This window comes from Oncorhynchus mykiss, chromosome 29, assembly GCF_057628025.1.
Source record: "Oncorhynchus mykiss isolate SJ-2025 chromosome 29, ASM5762802v1, whole genome shotgun sequence".
Taxonomy (NCBI): domain Eukaryota; kingdom Metazoa; phylum Chordata; class Actinopteri; order Salmoniformes; family Salmonidae; genus Oncorhynchus; species Oncorhynchus mykiss.
In genome coordinates this window covers 32475915-32498993 of record NC_143050.1, presented here as the reverse complement: position 1 = coordinate 32498993, position 23079 = coordinate 32475915, and the positions used below count along the sequence as shown (strand labels likewise).

The window sequence follows — 23079 nt, the reverse complement described above, 5'->3', positions numbered from 1 at the left end:
GGCCTGCAAGTCACATTTTGCTGGCTTGCATAGTGATGTTTAGTTCCTAATGGAATCCAAACATATTTAGGATATTCAACAAGTGGAATTGTTATTCACCTGCAATCGGCATTGAGAATGACTGGCAGGGTAGGAAAGACTGAATACTGAGACTATCCCAATCATCTGAACTGGAACAACCATCTCAGGGTGCAATAAATACGTTTTTTAACAAATTGGATTAGTTTAGAAAACTGTATGTCATTTATTTTCATGTAGCATACAATTGATCAATCAATTAATGTACATGCAAAAACACAGATATTACGGTAAAGCAAACAATTCTGAAATTATCCCTGCAATAGAGCATGCTGGGAAATGTTATATATGGTTCTCTTTAGAACCCCTCTTGCCTTCCAAAGAATCATTTTGAATCATCTTCCAAAAACGGTGCTTAGCCTGTCTACGATACTGGTTCCCAATTGGGAATCAACCCTCCCACGTTCAGCTGAAACGGTGGCGCATGGAACGCAAAAATATTCTTACAAATATTTAACCTCCACACATTAACAAGTCCAATAGCTCAAATGAAAGATAAACACTGTCACACCCTGACCATAGTTTACTTTGTATATTTCTATGTTGTGGTTGGTCAGGGTGTGATCTGAGTGGGCATTCTATGTTTCATGTCTAGTTTGTCTAGTTCTATGTTCGGCCTGATATGGTTCTCAATCAGAGGCAGGTGTTCGTCATTGTCTCTGATTGGGAACCATATTTAGGTAGCCTGGGTTTCACTGTGTGTTTGTGGGTGATTGTTCCTGTTTTTGTGTTTGCACCAGACAGGGCTGTTTTGAGTTCTCACGTTTCTTGTTTTTTCGTTAGTTTGTTCATGTATAGTGTCGTCAATAAATTACAATGAACAACCACCACGCTGCGCTTTGGTCCGCCTCTACTTCACAAGAAGAGAATCGTTACAAACACCTTGTTCATCTAGCCAGCAAGTCAGATTTCTAAAATGTTTTACGGCGAAAACATAGCACATATATATGTAAAACCACCAGACACAGCTCATTTGAATAGCCAAAACATGCAATCAACAAACGCAGGATTAAAAAATAAATCGCTCACTAACCTTTTGAAAATCTTCATCAGATGACAGTAATATGACATGTTACACAGTACATTTTTTTTTTTTCAATAATATGCCATTTATATCCATAAATGTCCATTTACAGTGAGTTCACGTTCAGAAATTACTCAAAAATGCCCGCAGGAAATCTATGTAGCGCGGCAAGATAACGTAAATAGACATCATAAACTTTGACTAAATATACATGTTCTACATATAGTTAGAAAGAGACACTGCTTCTTTATGCAACCGCTGTGTTAGATTTATTTTTAACATTACAGAAATCGCACACTATTCCATATGCTGAGACAGCGCTCAGTTCCAAGCTACATTTCTACGTAATGTTGGAGTCAACAGAAACACAGATTTAAGCATAAATATTCCCTTACCTTCGATGGTCTTCGTTCAAAATGTTCTGGAAGGCTTCATACTTACCCAATACATCGTTTGGTTTCAAGTCTTGCGTCTTTGTATTAGCTACTGCTAATAACATCAGCTGAAATGCACCCAAAACGTCCTCTGGTCCGGAAAAGTTGCGCATCAAAACTTCAAAATTACATATATGTCGACTAAACAGGTCAAACTAAGTGCAGAAGCAAGCTTTATGATGTTTTAGACACGCAAAACAAACTTCAATTCAATCGGCCATCGTCTGCCCTTCTCCTGAGTGCTGGAACAAAGGAATGGCTGGGACCAATTCGCGCCCATACGCACAGCCTATTCTCTCGTGGCACGCACTAATTTCACTCCCATAGGGTCAATTCTCGCGCGATTTGAACGATTCAAAGCTCTACTGAAAGAGGACATCTAGCAGAAGAGATATAAAGTGTCCACAGAATCATAACTGGTTGGGAAGGGTGGGGGCCATGACGTCAAAGTTGCTCCAACTTTCATGGCCACAAAAACTAGTTTGGAAGAATGCCTGCCCTGTGAGTTCTGCTATACTTACAGACATAATTCCAACGGTTTTAGAATCTTTAGAGTGTTTTCTATCCAATAATAATTTTTATTTGCATATATTAGCAATTTTTGACAGATTTTTTTTCCAGTTTACTAGGGGTACCCAATCTCTCCAAAGGGGGCGTATGTCTGCCATATCCTTAACAGGTTTTAACCTGTTAGATCTCTAGGGGCGCTATTTCATTTTTGGATAAAAAACGTTCCCGTTTTAAGCGCGATATTTTGTCATGAAAAGATGCTCGACTATGCATATTCTTGACAGTTTTGCAAAGAAAACACTCTGAAGTTTCAGAATCTGCAAAGATTTTGTCTGTAAGTGCCCCAGAACTCATTCTACAGGCGAAACCAAGATGATGCATCAACCAGGAATTAGCAGAATTTCTGAAGCTCTGTTTTCCATTGTCTCCTTATATGGCTGTGATTGCGCAAGGAATGAGCCTACACTTTCTGTCGTTCGCCCAAGGTCTTAGCAGCATTGTGACGTATTTGTAGGCATATCATTGGAAGATTGACCATAAGAGACTACATTTTCCAAGTGTCCGCCTGGTGTCCTGCGTGGAATTCGGTGCGCAATTGCCAGCTGCTCGTACTTTTCCATTTGATATAGGGGAGAAACCATGTGTCCAAGAACGATGTATCAATGAAGAGATATGTGAAAAACACCTTGATGATTGATTCTAAACAACGTTTGCCATGTTTTCAGTCGATATTATGGAGTTAATTTGGAAAAAAGTTTGCGTTTTGAGGACTGAATTTTTGGATTTTTTTTGGTAGCCAAATGTGATGTATAAAACAGAGCTATTTCTATTACACAAAGAATCTTTTTGGAAAAACTGAGCATCTGCTATCTAACTGAGAGTATCCTCATTGAAAACATCAGAAGTTCTTCAAAGGTAAATGATTTTATTTGAAGGCTTTTATGTTTTTGTTGGAATGTTGCGTGCTGGATGCTAATGCTAATGCTAATGCTAAATGCTAACACTAAATGCTAACGCTAGCTAGCTACTTTTACACAAATGATTGTTTTCCTATGGTTGAGAAGCATATTTTGAAAATCTGAGATGACAGTGTTGTTTACAAAAGGCTAAGCTTGAGAGATGGCATATTTATTTCATTTCATTTGCGATTTTCATGAATAGTTAACGTTGTGTTATGCTAATGAGCTTGCTGATAGATTTACACAATCCTGGATACGGGGGTTTTTTCATAGCTAAACGTGACGCAGAAAACGGAGCGATTTGTCCTAAACAAATAATCTTTCAGGAAAAACTGAACATTTGCTATCTGAGTCTCCTCATTGAAAACATCTGAAGTTCTTCAAAGGTAAATGATTTTATTTGAATGCTTTTCTGTTTTTTTGTGTAAATGTTGCCAGCTGAATGCTAATGCTAAATGCTACGTTAGCCATCAATACTGTTACACAAGTGCTTGTTTTGCAATGGTTGAGAAGCATATTTTGAAAATCTGAGAAGACAGTGTTGTTAACAAAAGGCTAAGCTTGAGAGCTAGCATATTTATTTCATTTCATTTGCGATTTTCATGAATAGTTAACTTTGCGTTATGGTAATGAGCTTGAGTCTGTATTCACGATCCCGGATCCGGGATGGGGAGATCAGAAAGGTTAAAAACCTTTGCCTTACAAAGAACCCTTATCTTCCAAAAGGGGTTGTTCTAATCAAAACGATTCTTGGTAAAACCCTGAACTTCAAACTAAATGCTCAGGACATAAGTAAGGTAACAGACACTCTTGCAAATGAGAATGGTTTGAGTGAATACAGTAGCAATGCACTTGCAAAGTCTTACAGTGCATTCAGAAAGTATTCAGACCCCTTGACCTTTTCCACATGTTGTTACATTAAAGCCTTATTCAAAAATGTATTCAGTGCATTTTATTCCTCATCAATCTAAACACAATACCCCATAATGACAAAGTGAAAATAGGTTATTAGAAAGGTTAGGAAATGTAGAATTTAAAATAAAATAAAATAAAAACGAATTTACATATGTATTCAGACCATTTGCTATGAGACTCAAAATTAACCTCAGGTGCATCCTGTTTCCATTGATCATCCTTGAGTTCTTTCTACAAATTGATTACCTGTGGTAAATTCAATCGATTGGACATGATTTGGAAAAGCACACACCTGTCTATATAAGGTCTCACAGTGGACAGCGCATGTCAGAGCAAAAACCAAGCCATGAGTTTGAAGGAATTGTCCATAAACAGGATTGTGTCAAGACACAGATCTGGGGTACAGTACCAAATAATTCTGCAGCATTGAAGGTCCACAAGAACACAGTGGCCTCCATCATTCTTAAATGGAAGAAGTTTGGAACCATCAATACTCTTCCTAGAGCTGGCCGCCCGGCCAAACTGAGCAATCAGGGGAGAAGGTTTTTGGTCAGGGAGGTGACCAAGAACCTGATGGTCACTCTGACAGAGCTCCAGAGTTACTCTGTGGAGATGGGAGAACCTTCCAGAAGGACAACCATCTCTGCAGCACTCCACCAATAAAGCCTTCAAGGTGGCCAGACGGAAGTCACTCAGTAAAAGGCACATGACAGCTTGCTTGGAGTTTGCTAAAAGACACCTTAAAGACTCTTGGACCATGACAAACAAGATTCTCTGGTCTGAAGAAACCAAGATTGAACTTTTTGGCCTGAATGCCAAGCTTCATATCTGGAGGAAACCTGGGACCATCCCTATGGTGAAGCATGGTGGTGGCAGCATCATGCTGTGGGGAGGTTTTTCAGCGGCAGGGACTGTGAGACTAGTCAGGATTGAGGGAAAGATGAATGGAGCGACGTACAGAGAGATCCTTGATGAAAACCTGCTCCAGAGCGCTCAGGATCTCAGACTGGGTTGAAGGTTCACCTTCTAACAGGACAATGACCCTAAGCACACAACAAAGACAATGTAGGAGTGGTTTCGGGACAAGTTTCTGAATGTCCTTGAGTGGCCCAGCCAGATCCCGTGCCTGAACCCAATCAAACATCTCTGGAGAGACCTGAAATATGGCTGTTCAGCGAAACTCCCCATCCAAACTGACAGAGCTGGAGAGGATCTGCAGAGAAGAATGTGAGAAACTCCCCAACTATAGGTGTGCCAAGCTTGTAGCGTCATACGCAAGAAGACTCAAGGCTGTCATTGCTTCCAAAGGGTAAAGGGTAAAGGGTCTGAATAATTATGTGAATGTGATGTTTCAGTTTTTTGTTGTTGCTAAAAAAAAAACTATTTAATACATTTTAGAATAAGGCTGTAAGGTAACGAAATGTGGAAAAAGTCAATGAATATTTTCAGAATGCAGTGTACATATTTTCCTATCTCTTCATCTACAAATGTCTACAAATAGAGTACTCATGCACAGTATGTATACCATATGAAATAATAAATAATCAACAGTAGTTTCAATACCCTCAATGTGTTGTACAGGAGGTGAATTGGTACTCTACAGCATGTGTTACTTGTCTTGTCATGGTGGCTGGAGAAATGTGAGTAACAGCCAGAATGAGGTCTTCTGTGGCCCCCTCCAACTTAACAAATTGCTCCCATTTTGTGCTGCGAAATGTGACCCTTGAATATTCCAGTGACAAATTGGAATTGATTTAAGGCTCGGACGAGATTTCTGAGGTTGCGAACCCAGATGCTAAAAAGTATTTTCCCATATTAACATTCCGTAGAGCAACGTGCCTACCTCGCAGGCCACATTTCACAGCATGAATAAAATCAATGCTATTTTCTCTTTTTATTTTTTTTTTATCACTTCACCTCAACATTTTTGTCAATTGCTCTGGCATTTAATGGTAAACATTATTCCTGTTTTAAATGAGGTTCAAGGCGTCAGAGCGAGCAATTTGATACACAGCTCAGAACTACAAGAAGTAGCCACAGGATACACATGGTACACAGGATATACATGGTACACAGTACAATGAAATGCTTTCTTGCCGGTTAACGCTCCACAATGAGACATAAAACATTTAAATAAGCCCAATGGAATAAAAATAAAGTACATTTGCAGAAATATAAATATAAATACAGGAATCCATTTTTCCACAAACCCTGTATATCTTGCACGTCTTGGTTCTCGTACTGTGATTCGAGCTATAGGTCATAGTCATAGTCATTTACCATTATGTATAATAAAACATACATTTTCCATAAAAACATTGATACCATACTTAGCGAAGAGTCACTCTCATTTATGGAAAAATTACTCTTATCATATTTCCTTCTCTTAGAGTATTTTCTTACAGTACATTTGGAGTTTCAGTTAGGTGTCAATATATATTGCTAAATAAGAAGTAGTGAAGTAGGTTCCAGAGAATCCTCAATAAGTTCTGTGAAATGTTCATCATGGTGTGAAACACCAATTAGCAGTAGTATACTGTACATCTTCACAGTAATCCTTCCATTTAAGTAGAATGAAGAAACCATAAGGGAAAGACACCAAGTTGAGCAAACTGAAGAACTTAATTTACCCCAAGGACAGCCCAGGTGGTGGATGATAGCAGCCTAAATCGTGACTCGCCCTCTGTCCCAACTCCTCAGCCAAGCAGACAGACAGACACCCCGATGACGGGAGGAGGAGGATGGGAGGGTAGGTTGTCATGGCAAACAGCCAAAGGCATGCTTCAATGAGAACAGGCCTGGCTTAATAAACACACTGACAGCCTGAGTCTGTAAATTTGCACTGGGCACTTTATGACATTTGTATTATTATTTCCGCATTGGAAGGCAATATATGTGGGCTGATTGGGTCATTCCAAGCCGGCGATAAGGGGCTGGATAAGCATAATGAGGTTTAAGATGTGAAGTTTTTGCTAACTTTAAAGGAGACAGCGATTTTCTGGCACTTCTTACACCTCCTCGCTTATTTAAAGCTAAGGCCCTGGCCAGGAATTTCAATGGAGGTTTTGATTTACAGACAGGTCTGTTCTGGGTTCAGTGTGTGTGTGTGTTTGTGTGTGCGCGAGTGTGCGCGAGTGTGTGCATGCTTGTGTGTGCGAGAGCGAGCGTGAGTGCAGGTGAGTGCCCGCTTGTGTGTGTGTCTCCAGGCCTCTATCTAGAACCTTGCCTGGCCTGACCGCCCGCTAGGTCCACCCACTCCTGATGTGTGTGTGAGATAGGCAGTGTGTCGATCTGGTTGTGGTGGGGTGTGTGTGTGGGGGGGGGGGATGCTTACCTAGCTTGCCCCGTCAGCACACTGGCCCGAGAAGAAGAGAGAAAATAATCTCTCTTTCTCCCTCTCTACTGTATCTCCATAAGCCTTTATCAATGTCATAAGTATGGGCCACTGGGGAACCACACTACACAACACAGACATTTGTCCTTTACCCTCCTCCCAAGTCTTTCAATTCCAAGTTGTTAAAATCACCAGGGCTCCATGCTGCTTAGAGGGCCTTTGTACAGAGAATACTGTCTTTACCTTACTGCCCAACTGCAGTGCATTAATTAAGGAGCAAATTGGACATCTGAAGACACCTCTTGGAGTAGGGGTGGACTGGCCATCTGGCATTTCGGGCAAATGCAAAATGATCATTATATGGCTAAAAATGGGGGCCTCAGGGAAAGAAATGGGCCGGTGTTGGGCCCTCAAGTTCTGATCCCAGTCTGCCCCTGTCTTGGAGTACAATGGAAGTTATCACCCCTGGGCTAGCTTGATAAAAGCATGCAAAGGCTCCAAAATGTGCAGATATGTTATGATAAAGAAGTGTTTGCTCTATTCAGCTTTCATTGCCTTTCCAGAGACTGGCTGGATATCTTATATCTTATTATAAACTGGAAAGATCGAGCTCTGAATGATGATTGGCTGAAAGACGTGGTATATCAGACCGTATACCACGGGTATGACAAAACATTTATTTTTTACTTTGGTAACCAGTTTAAAATAGCAATACATGGGTTTGTGATATATGGCCAATATACCACGGCTAAGGGCTGTGTGTAAGAACCGCCATTAGTCGTGGTATAATGCTCAGATACCACACCGCCTCGTGCCTTCTTGCTTAAATTATAAGGCATCATGTCCTGTTTTGCTCTACTATACTGTACACCCCACTGTGCTGAGCTGGAAGTGGTAGTAGTGGTTTCTCTCTCTCTTTCTCTCTCTCTCATTTAGGATTCCTGCGTGTGCAGGCGGATCCAAGCGCTGAGATGACAGCGAGCACATTGGACTGATTATCTAAATGCCTGATCTGCACAGCCTTCTAAATCGGTCAGATCCATCACTGCACACGTGCACAAAAAACTCTTAGAGGGGGAAAAAAATGGTGCATGTGTGCGTGTGTAGGTGTGTAATGTCTGTGTGCATACAGTATGCGTGTGTGTGTGTGCATATGCGTGTGTGGTTGTGTGTGTGTATGGTCTCCAATCTATACCCGTTGATCCTCTACACCACAGTCAAAGATTTATGAATGGGAGACGTAGGATCACTAGTCAGAGCAGCAGTGTCAAGAAATCACCTCCACCAACACACTGGGATTAAATAATGACTACTTCAGCTATAGAGACGAACGAAATGTGACTCATCGTCTCTTTGCATTATAATGCGCTGTAATACCCAAGCAAGCACGCACACACACACAGATACCACAGCCAAATGCATTGATTTATCTCTTTCCTTATATCCTACTACTCACCAACTGAACTAACTGTTCCTCTTCGATCAGTCATTCGTCTCCTTTCTCCTCAGTTCCAGATTTCTCAAACCTCCACCTTGCTCTCGCTCCTCCTTCCCACTCTCCATATCTGTGCATTGTTGTTGGGCTTATCAGGGTGGAACCACAGCGTTTTGGAAGAGTATTCTAAATCGATTAGTTCTTCGTGGTCAACCTGGCGCTGTCAGTCTGGGTGGGAAGACCTGCCCTAACGAAGAGCAGTGAGGTTAGGCTCATAAATCACTGCACAGCATGTAACACATCAGGTACCTAAACATTTAAGATACATGTAAATTCAGTGATGGGCTGTGTCAACATTGTGTTGTCTAACATTTATTTTTCTCGGGGAGGTTTGAGTGATTTTTGAGTGCATTTTTCCCCTGGTTTACATTCCCCATTTTGCAGGTTTTACTATTTAGTTTCTTCCATATAGCCACATTTCCTCATCTGCTTGCATGTGCCTCAACTATCAAGGTACATTATATATATACAAAAGTATGTTGACACTCCTTCAAATGAGTGGATTCGGTTATTTCAGCCACACCCATTGCTGACAGGTGTATAAAATCAATCACAAAGCCAAACGGCCTCTGAAAGCAAAGTCAGCACAACAACTGTTTTGTCGGGAGCTTCCTGAAATGGGTTTCCATGGCCGAGCAGCTGCACTCAAGCCTAAGATCACCATGCGCAATGCGGCTATGGAACCCTGAACTGTTCACCGGACGTGCTACCTTGTCCCAGACCTGCTGTCTTCAACTCTCTAGAGACAGTAGGTGCGGTAGAGATACTCTGAATGATCGGCTATGAAAAGCCAACTGACATTTACTCCTCAGGTGCTGACCTGTTGCACCCTCTATAACCACTGTGATTATTATTATCTGAACCTGATGGTCATCTATGAACATTTGAACACCTTGGCCATGTTCTGTTATGTTCAGAAGAGGACTGGTCACCCCTCATAGCCTTGTTCCTCTCTAGGTTTCTTCCTAGATTCCCGCCTTTGTATGGAATTGTTCCTAGCCACAGTGCTTCTACACCTGCATTGCTTGCTGTCTGGGGTTTTAGGATGGGTTTAAAGATCACCATGCGCAATGCGGCTATGGAACCCTGAACTGTTCACCGGACGTGCTACCTTGTCCCAGACCTGCTGTCTTCAACTCTCTAGAGACAGTAGGTGCGGTAGAGATACTCTGAATGATCGGCTATGAAAAGCCAACTGACATTTACTCCTCAGGTGCTGACCTGTTGCACCCTCTATAACCACTGTGATTATTATTATCTGAACCTGATGGTCATCTATGAACATTTGAACACCTTGGCCATGTTCTGTTATGTTCAGAAGAGGACTGGTCACCCCTCATAGCCTTGTTCCTCTCTAGGTTTCTTCCTAGATTCCCGCCTTTGTATGGAATTGTTCCTAGCCACAGTGCTTCTACACCTGCATTGCTTGCTGTCTGGGGTTTTAGGATGGGTTTCTGTACAGCACTTTGTGACATCAGCTGATGTAAAATGGGCTTTATAAATACATTTGATTGATTGATTGATTTGCCTAGAATCCAAATTGGAGAATTTTGGTTACAACCGCCATGTCTTTGTGAGATGCGATGGGAAATACATGTGTATTTCCCACCGTAAAGCATGGAGGAGTGGGTATAGATTGAGGAGAAAAAAATTATACATTTTAGAATAAGGCTGTAACGTAACAAAATGTGGAAAAAGTAAATGGGTCTGAATGCTAGGTTGTAGCAATCTCATGATGGGTGCAGGGAGAATTTGAGTATCATGTAGTATCCTAAACCTATCGATGTTACATTGAGCTGTAATAGAAATGCCCCCCCCCACCCTAAAAATGATTCTCCCTCATCTAAAACGTCACCAACTGCCACTGGCAACCACACATCCTCGACGACAAAGGTCGGAACTATTGCATGGTACATTTAACCCATTGAACTAAAGAAAAACACACACAAAAATCAATAAGACAAGGAAGGAGAGAATAGTCCTTTGAGGACTGAGCTTCAGCTCAAGGAAATAGCAGATCTTTTTACCAAACCATTTGCTATCCAATCAATCCTCCAACAAAATGAGATTGCTCTGGGATCTGCTCAATCCATACTCAAAAACAAATGACCCTCCATACGATTTGTTGGTAATGCCTGAGAGAATGGAATACATACTGTAAAACACTTAAGTGCTGAATCCCGATAAATCAAGGAATCAGAAATCAGGATTCAGTCCTTATGAAGCGCATACAAATATACAATTTTATTTGATTATATATGGTATGTGTACTCTTATATTCATCATGAATGAATTCCAACACATTATCAGAGATTTTGTCATTGGGAAACAACCATTATAAGAAAACATGACAAAAAGGTGCTTTATGTTTGTCACAACATTTTGTATCTTTGCAAGAGCTAATCTAGTACCGTTTTCCCCATTAACAATCTATCAAATTCATGAGGTGTCACATCTTGGGTGTAAAGGTCTTTGCTTTTCATAACTTGGCATTTATCCTTATCAACCTGGGCCTTGTTATGGAGCTGGGCGTTAATTGGAGCCAGGCGAGAGTTGAAAAGGTCGCTGATGAAGACAGTAGGGTGGCTGAAATTCACTGACCCAGCCAGATGGGCACAGGGAAACGGAGAGGATGGAGAGGAGGGTTAGAGAAATCATCCACCATCAGCTGAAGTAAAATGTCAGCTTTTCTCACTACTCAATGGCATGATGACACAGTCCTAAGAACATGCGATGCCATCAGCCCTGATAAAGTACACAATTTAGTATCAGTTTGGTACCAGTCATATCTAAAAGGATAAGCATTGATGTTCCTATAGTATCATTAAAATGCTGAAGCTGTGATACGGTTTTAGAAAAAAAGGGTTCCAAAAGGGATATTCAGCTGTCCCCATAGCAGCCTGGGTGTGTCTACCTGGAATCAAAGGGTTTTCCTATGGGGACAGCCGAAGAACGCTTTTAGGTTGGAGATAGCAAAATTTTTTCCAAGAGTGTACACTGTACAAAAGAACAATGTTCCCAACATAAATAATACTCCTGTACATACTGTACCTATTATCAATTATCAGCTGCACTGTTTATTTCATCCAACTGCATAACAATGTCCATATTCTCTCGAAGTGGGTGGTGAACAACAAGTAAACAAGTTAAAGAAACAACATAAAAACTTTAACTTTCTATTAGCATTTATACACACTGTACAATAATTAAAATTATACTATGTGCAGTTCTATAAGGATCTGATTTCCCTCTCACGTATAAAGACGTAGCAATTCATTGTATTGACGCTTTGCCTGTTTGATGGTTTGTCGGAGAGCATAGCAGGATTTCTTATGAGCGTCTGGGTTAGAGTCCCGCTCCTTGAAAGCGGCAGCTCTACCCGTTGGCTCAGAGGGGATGTTGCCTGTAATCCATAGCTTCTGGTTGGGGTATGTACCTACGGTCACTGTGGGGATGATGTCATCAATGCACTTATTGATGAAGCCAGTGACTGATGTGGTGTACTCCTCAATGCCATCGGAAGCATCCCGGAAGATATCCCGGAACATATTCCAGTCTGTGCTACCAAAGCAGTCCTCTAGTTTAGCATCTGCGTCATCTGACCACTTGTTTATTTAGCGAGTCACTGCTACTTCCTGATTACAAGTTTATAATTGAAGCAGGAATCAGGAAGATAGAGTTATGTTCAGATTTGCCAAATGGAATTTGAGTGAGAGCTTTGTACGCGTCTCTGTGTGTGGAGTACAGGTGGTCTAGAGAGATTTTTTTTCCTCTGGTTGCACATTTAACATGCTGGTAGAAATTCAGATAACACGGATTAAAGTTTCCCTGCATTAAAGTCCCCGGCACTAGGAGCTCCGCCTCTTGTTTGCTCATGGCCTTATACAGCTTGTTCAGTGCCATCTTTAGTGCCAGCATCGACACCTTAGCCAAATACATTTAAACAGAGTTTTTCACAATTCCTGACATTTAATCCTAGTAAAAAGTCCCTGTCTCAGGTCAGTAAGGATCACCACTTCATTTAAGAAAAGTGAAATGTCAGAATAATAGTAGAGAGAATAATTTATTTCAGCTTTGATTTATTTCATCACATTCACAGTGAGTCAGAAGTTTACATACACTCAATTAGTATTTGCTAGCATTGCCTTTAAATTGTTTAACTTGGATCAAACGTAGCCTTCCACAAGCTTCCCACAAGAAATTGGGTGAATTTTGGCCCATTCCTCCTGACAGAGCTTGTGTAACTGAATCAGTTTTGTAGGCCTCCTTGCTCGCACACGCTTTTTCAGTTCTGCCCATACATTTCCAACGGGATTGAAGCCAGGGCTTTGTTAATGGCCACTCCAATACCTTGACTTTGTCGTCCTTAAGCCCTTTTGCCACAACTTTGGAAGTATGCTTGGGGTCATTGTCCATTTGGAAGACCCATTTGTGACCAAGCTTGATGTCTTGAGATGTTACTTCAATATATCCACATCATTTTACTTCCTCGTGATGCCATCTATTTTGTGAAGAGCACCAGTCCCTCCTGCAGCAAAGCACCCCCACAACATAATGCTGCCACCCCTGTGCTTCATGGTTGGGATGGTATTATTTGGCTTGCAAGTCTCCCCCTTTTACCTTCCAAACATAACGATGGTCATTATGGCCAAACAGTTTTATTTTTGTTTCATCAGACCAGAGGACCAGAAAGTACGATCTTTGTCCCCATGTGCAGTTGCAAACCGTAGCCTGTTTTTTTATCGCGGTTTTGAAGCAGTGGCTTCTTCCTTGCTGAGCGGCCTTTCAGGTTATGTCAATATAGGACTCATTTTACTGTGGATATAGATACTTTTATACCTGTTTCCTCCAGCATCTTCACAAGGTCCTTTGCTGTTGTTCTGGGATTGATTTGCACTTTTCGCACCAAAGTACGTTCATCTCTAGGAGACAGAGCGCGTCTTTTTCCTACCTGAGCGGTGTGACGGCTGCATGGTCCAATGGTGTTTATACTAGCGTACTATTGTTTGTACAGATTAACTTGGTACCTTCAGGCATTTGTAAATTGCTCCCAAGGATAAACCAGACTTGTGGAGGTCTACAATTTTGTTTCTGTGGTCTTGGCTGATTTCTTTTGATTTTCCCATGATGTCAAGCAAAGAGGCACCGAGTTTGAAGGTAGGGTTTGAAATACATCCACAGGTACAGGTAATTGACTCGAATCATGTCAATTAGCCTATCAGATGCTTCTAAAGCCATTACATCATTTTCTGGAATTTTCCAAAATGTTTAACTTCTTGATGCACCCATCCCGTTAGAGGGATCATTTTCGTCAACATCCGCTGAATTGCAGAGCGCCAAATTCAAATGAAATTACTAAAAATATTTAATTTTAATGAAATCACAAGTGCAATATAGCAAAACACATCTTAGCTTGTTGTTAATTCACCTGGCGTGTCAGATTTTAAAAAATATTTTTGGCGAAAGCATACCAAGCGTTTATGTAAGGACATCTCTCTCAGCAGACAAAACATTACAAACAGCTAGCAGCCAAGTAGATTGGTCACGAAAGTCAGAAAAGCAATAGAATGAATTGCTTACCTTTGATGTTCTTCAGATGTTTGCACCCACGAGACTCCAATTTACACAATAAATGTTATTTTTGTTCCATAAAGATTATTTTTATATCCAAAATACAGTGCCTTGCGAAAGTATTCGGCCCCCTTGAACTTTGCGACCTTTTGCCACATTTCAGGCTTCAAACATAAAGATATAAAACTGTATTTTTTTGTGAAGAATCAACAACAAGTGGGACACAATCATGAAGTGGAACGACATTTATTGGATATTTCTAACTTTTTTAACAAATCAAAAACGGAAAAATTGGGCGTGCAAAATTATTCGCAAGGCACTGTACCTCCATTTGGTTGGCGCGTTATGTTCAGAAATCCACAGGCTCGAGCGGTCACGACCGGGCTGAAGAAAATGCCAAATGGTATCCGTAGAGTTCGAAGAAACATATCAAACGTTTTTTATAACAATCCACAGGTTGTTTTTACAATATATAATCGATAATATTTCAACCGGACGATATCTTCTTCAATAGGAGAGAGAGAGAAAATGTCTACTCCACTCTGTTGGTGCATGCAAAACGCTGCTGGCACCCACTCATCCAATTACATGATGTGATCTTTCTCACTAATTTTTCTAAATAAAAGCCTGAAACTCTAAAGACTGTTCACAGCATGTGGAAGCCATAGGAAAAATAATCTGGTTGAAATCCCTTTAAATGGAGCAGGCAATGGAACAGAGAGCAGGCAATGGAACAGAGAGCTTTCAGGAAAAACAGCTCTTCCGGGTTGGATTTTCCTCAGGTTTTCACCTGCAATATCTGTTCTGTTATACAGACAATATTTTGACAGTTTTGGCAACTTTAGAGTGTTTCCTATCCTAAGCCGTCAATTCTATTCATATTCTAGATTCTGGGCCTGAGAAATAGGCCGTTTCATTTGGGTACGTGTTTCATCCAAACATCAAAATTCTGCCCCCTATACTCAACAGGTTGAAGGCACAGTCAACTTAGTGTATGTAAACGTCCGACCCACTGGATTTGTGATACAGTGAATTATAAGTGAAATGATCTGTTAACAATTGTTGGAAAAATGACATGTGTCATGCACAAAGTAGATGTCCTAACCGACTCGCCAAAACTACTGTTTGCTATCAAGAAATTTGTGAAGTAGTTGAAAAATGAATTTTAACAACTCAAACCTAAGTGTATGTAAACTTCCGACTTCAACTGTATGTCGTCGTTCAACCACGACTCGGTAAAACATAAGATATGACATTTTTTAATGTCCTGTTGGTAGGGTAGTCTTGATCAGCACTTATCCATTTTGTTATCCAATGATTGCATATTGGCTAATAGGACTGATGTAAGGAGCCTTTGGCACCCTGACCTACATCCCCAATATCTCCATCTCTTCTTCATGCGATAGACAGGGATTTAAACCAACTTGGCTGGTATTTTTTAAATTTTTATAAATATTTATTTATTTACAGATGACATACAAGTTTTTTATTAAGGACCGTGAAAGTTGACATGTTCGAGAAGGCATTTCTGCCAAAAAACGCGTTTAGATTTAAAAAAAAGTTTGTTTCCTGAAACGGGTCACATGTAATTTCAACTGCCTCCAACTGCATTTAAATGCTAGTAAAACTAAGTGCATGCTCTTCAAATCAAATCAACGTTTATTTGTCACGTGCAACAGGTGTGAAATGCTTACGTACAAGCTCTAACCAATAGTGCAAAAAAGGTACTAGGTGAACAATAGGTAGGTAAAGAAATAAAAAAAACAGTAAAAAGACAGGCTATATACAGTAGCGAGGCTATACAAGAAGCGAGGCTACATACAGACACCGGTTAGTCAGGCTAATTGAGGTAGTAAGTACATGAATGTATAGTGTCGTGGCTGAATCAGAATTAGTTAGGTAACATAGATAAATAAGTTGTTTTATCTTATTTATTGTCATTAGAATGTCTTATTTTCGGCTATACTGTTGTCAGTTGCCCCTTCTCAGCTAGGGCTCAGTCACTTGGGGCCCAGAGAGGGGAGAGGTCAGGCTTGTCTTCATATGTTAATGTATCTGTTAAACCATGTGATGCTATGAAGAATATCAGAAGGGGAGAAGGACAGAATGGAGGCTTGTCTTCTTATGGGAATGTGTCTGTAACTATTGTATGTCCCCTCTGAGGTTGCCCTTATCTTGACCTAGTATATGACCTAAGAGGCTCACTGTCTCCATGAGCTTGTCCAGGAGGGAAGGTATTTGAGATGGGAATATATAATTGACAATTTATATATGCCGTTGGATGAGGTAATGTTTTGGTCCTAAGTGGTACGAGATTAGAATCTTGTCTAAAGAGACCAAACTGAACAATAATTTACAGCTAATGCGGTCTGGCTATGGGATACTCCTCTCTCAATTAAAAGTCTTCCTTTGTAATGTTCCTAAGATCTGTTATTCGTCATGTGAGTTGAGAGGGGTGTGTCTTGTGTCGTGGAAATTTCCTCTATTTGCCAAATCATGAGAGCAAACCACACACAAGTCAGAGTTAGTTATCACAAGGTCCATCTTTAATTTTATGAGCTCTTACACATTGCAACTGAGATCCTTTATAGCAAAGACACAAATGTCCAGACAGCATAGGCATAATTTATCGTTCAGCTTTGTCTCCTAAACTATGTACTTTTCTCAAACTCAGAACCATAAACAAATCCTCCATATCAACAGCCATATATCAAATCCATCCTATCTTGACAATATCACAGAGACACACTGACTGGCCCACAGACATTGTGGAGCCAAGAGATACACGCTTGACCTCTCCCCTCTCTCCGGCCCAAGCAACTTAGTCTTGACAGAGACCAGATACTGCAACCCCGCCACAGTATTATACAAACACATTCTGATGAGAAGTAACTTGATGAATATAAAACATCTTACCTATGTTACCAACTAATTCTGATTATTCCCCAACACTTGGCTATAAATGACACTAAGAATTGTTTTGTAAGCACTCTCAGAGAATTAATTTATAGACACTGACTTGATCTGAGAGTCACGGGGCTATGGTGAAGCTCATATATAATTAAAGATGGACTTTATAATATAACTCTGACTTGTGTATGGTTTGCTCTCTCAATGTTTAGTAATACAGGAAATTACCTCGACAATAGTTAAAGTGACTGTGCGTATATGATAAACAGAGAGTAGCAGCAAGTTAAAAAGAGGGGTTGGGGGATGCACACAATGCAAATATTCCGGGTATCCATTTGAATACCTGTTCAGGAGTCTTATGGCTAGGGGGTAAAAACTGCTGAGAAGACTTTTTGTCCTAGACTTGGCACTCCGGTATCGCTTGCCATGCGGTAGTTGAGAGAACAGTCTATGACTGGGGTGGCTGGGGTCTATGACAATTCAAATCAAATCAAATGTATTTATATAGCCCTTCTTACATCAGCTGATATATCAAAGTGCTGTACAGAAACCCAGCCTAAAACCCCAAACAGCAAGCAATGCAGGAGTAGAAGCACTGTGGCTAGGAAAAACTCCCTAGAATGGCCAAAACCTAGGGAGAAACTTAGAGAGGATCCAGGCTATGAGGGGTGGCCAGTCCTCTTCTGCCTGTGCCGGGTGGAGATTATAACAGAACATGGCCAAGATATTCAAATGTTCATAGATTTCCAGCAGGGTCAAATAGTAATCACAGTGAACAGGACAGGGTTCCATAGCCGCAGGCAGAACAGTTGAAACTGGAGCAGCAGCACGGCCAGGTGGACTGGGGACAACAAGGAGTCATCATGCCAGGTAGCCCTGAGGCATGGTCCTAGGGCTCAGGTCCTCCGAGAGAGAGAGAGAAAGGAAAGAGAGAAAGAAAGAATTAGAGAGAGCATTTTTAAATTCACACAGGACAGGAGACAGGATAAGACAGGAGAAATACTCCAGATATAACAGACTGACCCTAGCCCCCCGACACATAAACTACTGCAGCATAAATACTGGAGGCTGAGACAGGAGGGGTCAGGAGACACTGTGGCCCCATCTGATGATACCCCCGGACAGGGCCAAACAGGCAGGATATAACCGCACCCACTTTGCCAAAGCACAGCCCCCACACCACTAGAAGGATATCTTCAACCACCAATTTACCATCCTGAGACAAGGCCGAGTACAGCCCACAAAGAACTTCGCCACAGCTCAACCCAAGGGGAGGCGCCAGCCCAGACAGGAAGACTCAAACCACTCAAGTGACGCACCCCTCCCAGGGACGGCATGGAAGAGCACCAGTAATGCAGTGACTCAGCCCCTGTAAAAGGGTTAGAGGCAGAGAATCCCAGTGGAGAGAGGATAACCGGCCAGGCAGAAGCAGCAAGGGCGTTTCGTTGCTCCAGTGCCTTTCCGTTCACTTTCACACTCCTGGGCCAGGCTACACTCAATCATTTGACCTATTGAAGAGATGAGTCTTCAATAAAGACTTAAAGGTTGAGACCGAGTCTGCGTCTCTCACATGGATAGGCAGACCATTCCATTAAACTGGAGCTCTTTAGGAGAAAGCCCTGCCACCAGCTGTTTGCTTAAAATTCTAGGGACAATTAGGAGGACTGCGTCTTGTGACCATAGCGTACGTGTAGGTATGTACGGCAGGAACAAATCGGAAGATGGGTAGGAGCAAGCCCATGTCATGCTTCGTAGGTTATCAGTAAGACCTTGAAATCAGCCCTTGCCTTGACTGGAAGCCAGTGTAGGGAGGCTAGCCTGTTTGGGATAGGGGACAGCATTTTCACCTTTGGATGAAAAGCTTGCCCAGAGTAAACTGCCTCCTACTCAGTCCAAGATGCTAATATATACATATTATTAGTAGTATTGGATGGAAAACACTCTGAAGTTTCTAAAACTGTTTGAATGATGTCTGTGAGTATAACAGAACTCATCTGGCAGGTGAAAACCTGAGGAAAATCCAACCAGGAAGTGGGAAATCTGAGGTTTGTAGTTTTTCAAAGCTTGGCCTACCGAATACACAGTGTCTATGAGGTCAAAGTGCACTTCCTAAGACTTCCACTAGATGTCCACCGTCTTTAGAAACTTGTTTCAGGCTTATACTTATAAGGAGGGGGGAATGGGAGCTCTTTGAGTCAGTGGTCTGGCAGAGGGTCACAGGCTTTTGATGCGCGGTCACGAGAGAGGTAGCTCTCGTTCCATTGATTTCTACAGACAATGGAACATTATTGAAGTTTTATGTTAAAAACATCCTAAAGATTGATTCCATACATCGTTTGACATGTTTCTACGAACTGTAACGGAACTTTTCGACTTTGTCTGGACCTTGTGCTAACAACAAGTGGCTATTTGGACATAAATTATTAACTTTATGGAACAAATCAAACATTTATTGTCGAACTGGGATTCCTGGGAGTGAATTCTGATGAAGATCATCAAAGGTATGTGAATATTTATACTGCTATTTCTGACTTCTGTTGACTCCGACATGGCGGATATTTCTTTGGCTGGATTGAGCTCTGAGCGCCGTACTGAGATTAGGCTTTTTTCCGTAAAGTTTTTGTTGATATCTGACACAGCGGTTGCATTAAGGAGAAGTCTATCTTTAATTCTGAGAATAACACTTGTATCTTTTATCAATGTTTATTATGAGTATTTCTGGGATTTGATGTGGCTATTTGCAAAATCACCGGATGTTTTGGAAGCAAAACATCACTTCACGTAAATATGCACATTATCAAACAAAACATACATGTCTTGTGTAACACTATGTCCTATGAGTGTCATCTGATGAAGATCATCAAAGTTTAGTGATTCATTTCATCTATGTTTCTGCTTTTTGTGCATCCTATCTTTGGCTGGAAAAATGGCTGTGTGTGTTTTTGTGACTTGCCTTTAACCTAACATAATCATATGTTGTGCTTTCGCTGTAAAGCCTTTTTGATGGGTAGATTAACTTATTCGATATAGGGGGCGCTCTTTTAATTTTTAGATAAAAAAACTTTCCCGTTTTAAACAAGATATTTTGTCACGAAAAGATGCTCGACTATGCATATAATTGACAGCTTTGGAAAGAAAACACTCTGACGTTTCCAAAACTGCAAAGATATTATCTGTGAGTGCCACAGAACTGATGCTACAGGTGAAACCAAGATGAAATTTCAAACAGGAAATGCCCCAGATTTTGAAGGCGCTGTGTTCCAATGTCTCCTTAAATGGCTGTGAATGCGCCAGGAATGAGCTTACACTTTCTGTCGTTTCCCCAAGGTGTCTGCAGCATTGTGACGTATTTGTAGGCATATCATTGGAAGATTGACCATAAGAGACTACATTTACCAGGTGCTCGCTTGGTGTCCTCCGTCGAAATTATTGCGTAATCTCCAGCTGCGTGTATTTTTCCATTTGCTTCCGAGGAGAAACCCAACTGCCACGAATGATTTATCATCATGAAAAACACCTTGAGGATGGATTCTAAACAACGTTTGCCATGTTTCCGTCGATATTATGGAGTTAATTTGGAAAAAAGTTTGGCGTTGTAATGACTGAATTTGTTGTTTTTTTCTTAGCCAAACGTGACGAACAAAACGGAACGATTTCTCCTACACAAATAATATTTTTGGAAAAACTGAACATTTGCTATCTAACTGAGAGTCTCCTCATTGAAAACATCCGAAGTTCTTCAAAGGTAAATAATTTTATTTGAATGCTTTTCTTGTTTTTGTGAAAATGTTGCCTGCTGAATGCTAGGCTTAATGCTATGCTAGCTATCAATACTCTTACACAAATGCTTGTGTAGCTATGATTGAAAAGCATATTTTGAAAATCTGAGATGACAGTGTTGCTAACAAAAGGCTAAGCTTGTGAGTGAATATATTTCTTTCATTTCATTTGCAATTTTCATGAATAGTTAACGTTGCGTTATGGTAATGAGCTTGAGGCTATGATTACGCTCCCGGATACGGGATTGCTCGACGCAAGAAGTTAACAAGAAGTTCATCTTTCATTTGGTGTATTGAACTTGTTAATGTGTGAAAGTTACATATTTCAAGAAAATATATTAGAATTTCGCGCGCTGCCTTTTCAGCGGAATGTTGACGAGGGGTGCCGCTAGCGGAACCCCTAGCCCTAAGAAGCTACTAGTTAAAACCTGTTAGGGATAGGGGGCAGCATTTTCACTTTGGATGGTATGCTTTTTTCGTAACGTTAAAAAAAAATCTGACACAGCGGTTGCATTAAGAACCGGTGTATCTTTAATTATATGTAAAACACGTATCTTTAGTCAAAGTTTATTATGAGTATTTCTGTTATCTGGCGTAGCTCTCTGTAATTACTCCGGATATTTTGGAGGCATTTCTGAACATGGCGTCAATGTAAACCGATGTGAACCCCTAGCCATAATAAGTTAACCTGTTGGATCTCTAGGGGTTGGATCTCTAGGGGATCTCTATCTCTATTTCATTTTTGGATAAAAAACGTTCCCGTTTTAAGCGCAATATTTTGTCACGAAAAGATGCTCGACTATGCATATTCTTGACAGTTTTTGAAAGAAAACACTCTGAAGTTTCAGAATCTGCAAAGATATTGTCTGTAAGTGCCCCATAACTCATTCTACAGGCGAAACCAAGATGAAACGTCAAACAGGAAATGAGCAGAATTTCTGAAGCTCTGTTTTCTAATGTCTCCTTATATGGCTGTGAATGCGACAGGAATAAACTTAGACCTTCTGCCGTTTCCCCAAGATGTCGGCAGCATTGTGACGTATTTGTAGGCATATCATTGGAAGATTGACCATAAGAGACTACATTTTCCAAGTGTCCGCCTGGTGTCCTGCGTCGAAATTGGTGCGCAAAGCCAAGTGCAAGTATTTTTCCATTTGATTGAGAGGAGAAACCATGCTTCCACGAACGATATATCATCGAAGAGATATGTGAAAAACACCTTGAGGATTGATTCTAAACCACGTTTGCCATGTTTTCAGTCGATATTATGGAGTTAATTTGGAAAAAAGTTCGCGTTTTGAGGACTGAATTTTCGTTTTTTTTGTAGCCAAATGTGATGTACAAAACGGAGCTATTTCTAATACACAAAGAATCTTTTTGGAAAAAACTGAGCATTTGCTATCTGAGAGTCTCCTCATTGAAAACATCCGAAGTTCTTCAAAGGTAAATTATTTTATTTTAAGGATTTTATGTTTTTGTTGAAATGTTGCGTGCTGGATGCTAACGCTAATGCTAACGCTAAATGCTACGCTAGCTAGCTACTTTTACACAAATTTTGTTTTCCTATGGTTGAGAAGCATATTTTGAAAATCTGAGATGACAGTGTTGTTTACAAAAGGCTAAACTTGAGAGATGGCATATTTATTTCATTTCATTTGCGATTTTCATGAATAGTTAACGTTGCGTTATGGTAATGAGCTTGAGTCTGTATTCACGATACCGGATCCGGGATGGGGAGATCAGAGAGGTTTAAGCAGCGATTCGGAGTCCGAGGCCGAGCCTTCTCTGGTCTCTACTCCTCCCACCATTAGATTATGATTACAAATTGAAAACCCTAGTCATTGGCGACTCCATTACCCACAGTATTAGACTTAACTAATCATCCAGCGATCATACACTGTTTACCAGGAGGCAGGGCTACAGACGTTAAGGCTAATCTGAAGATGGTGCTGGCTAAAGATAAAACTGGCGAGTGTAGAGAGTATAGGGATATTGTTATCCACGTCGGCACCAACGATGTTAGGATGAGACCGTCAGAGGTCACCAAGTGCAACATAGCTTCAGTGTGTA

The 23079-nt window shown here is 40.9% G+C and overlaps 1 long non-coding RNA gene across 1 annotated transcript in view; it reads left to right on the top strand.

The window, feature by feature from the left end:
* Nucleotides 1-2360: 2360 nt before the first annotated feature.
* The window catches only part of LOC149970426 (uncharacterized), a 168481-nt gene continuing 147762 nt past the window's right edge, over nucleotides 2361-23079 (top strand). Inside the window, exons 1-2 of the long non-coding RNA XR_016493351.1 lie at nucleotides 2361-2961; nucleotides 3332-3391. This is a non-coding gene — a long non-coding RNA (uncharacterized LOC149970426). The remainder of the gene's footprint in view (nucleotides 2962-3331; nucleotides 3392-23079) is intronic.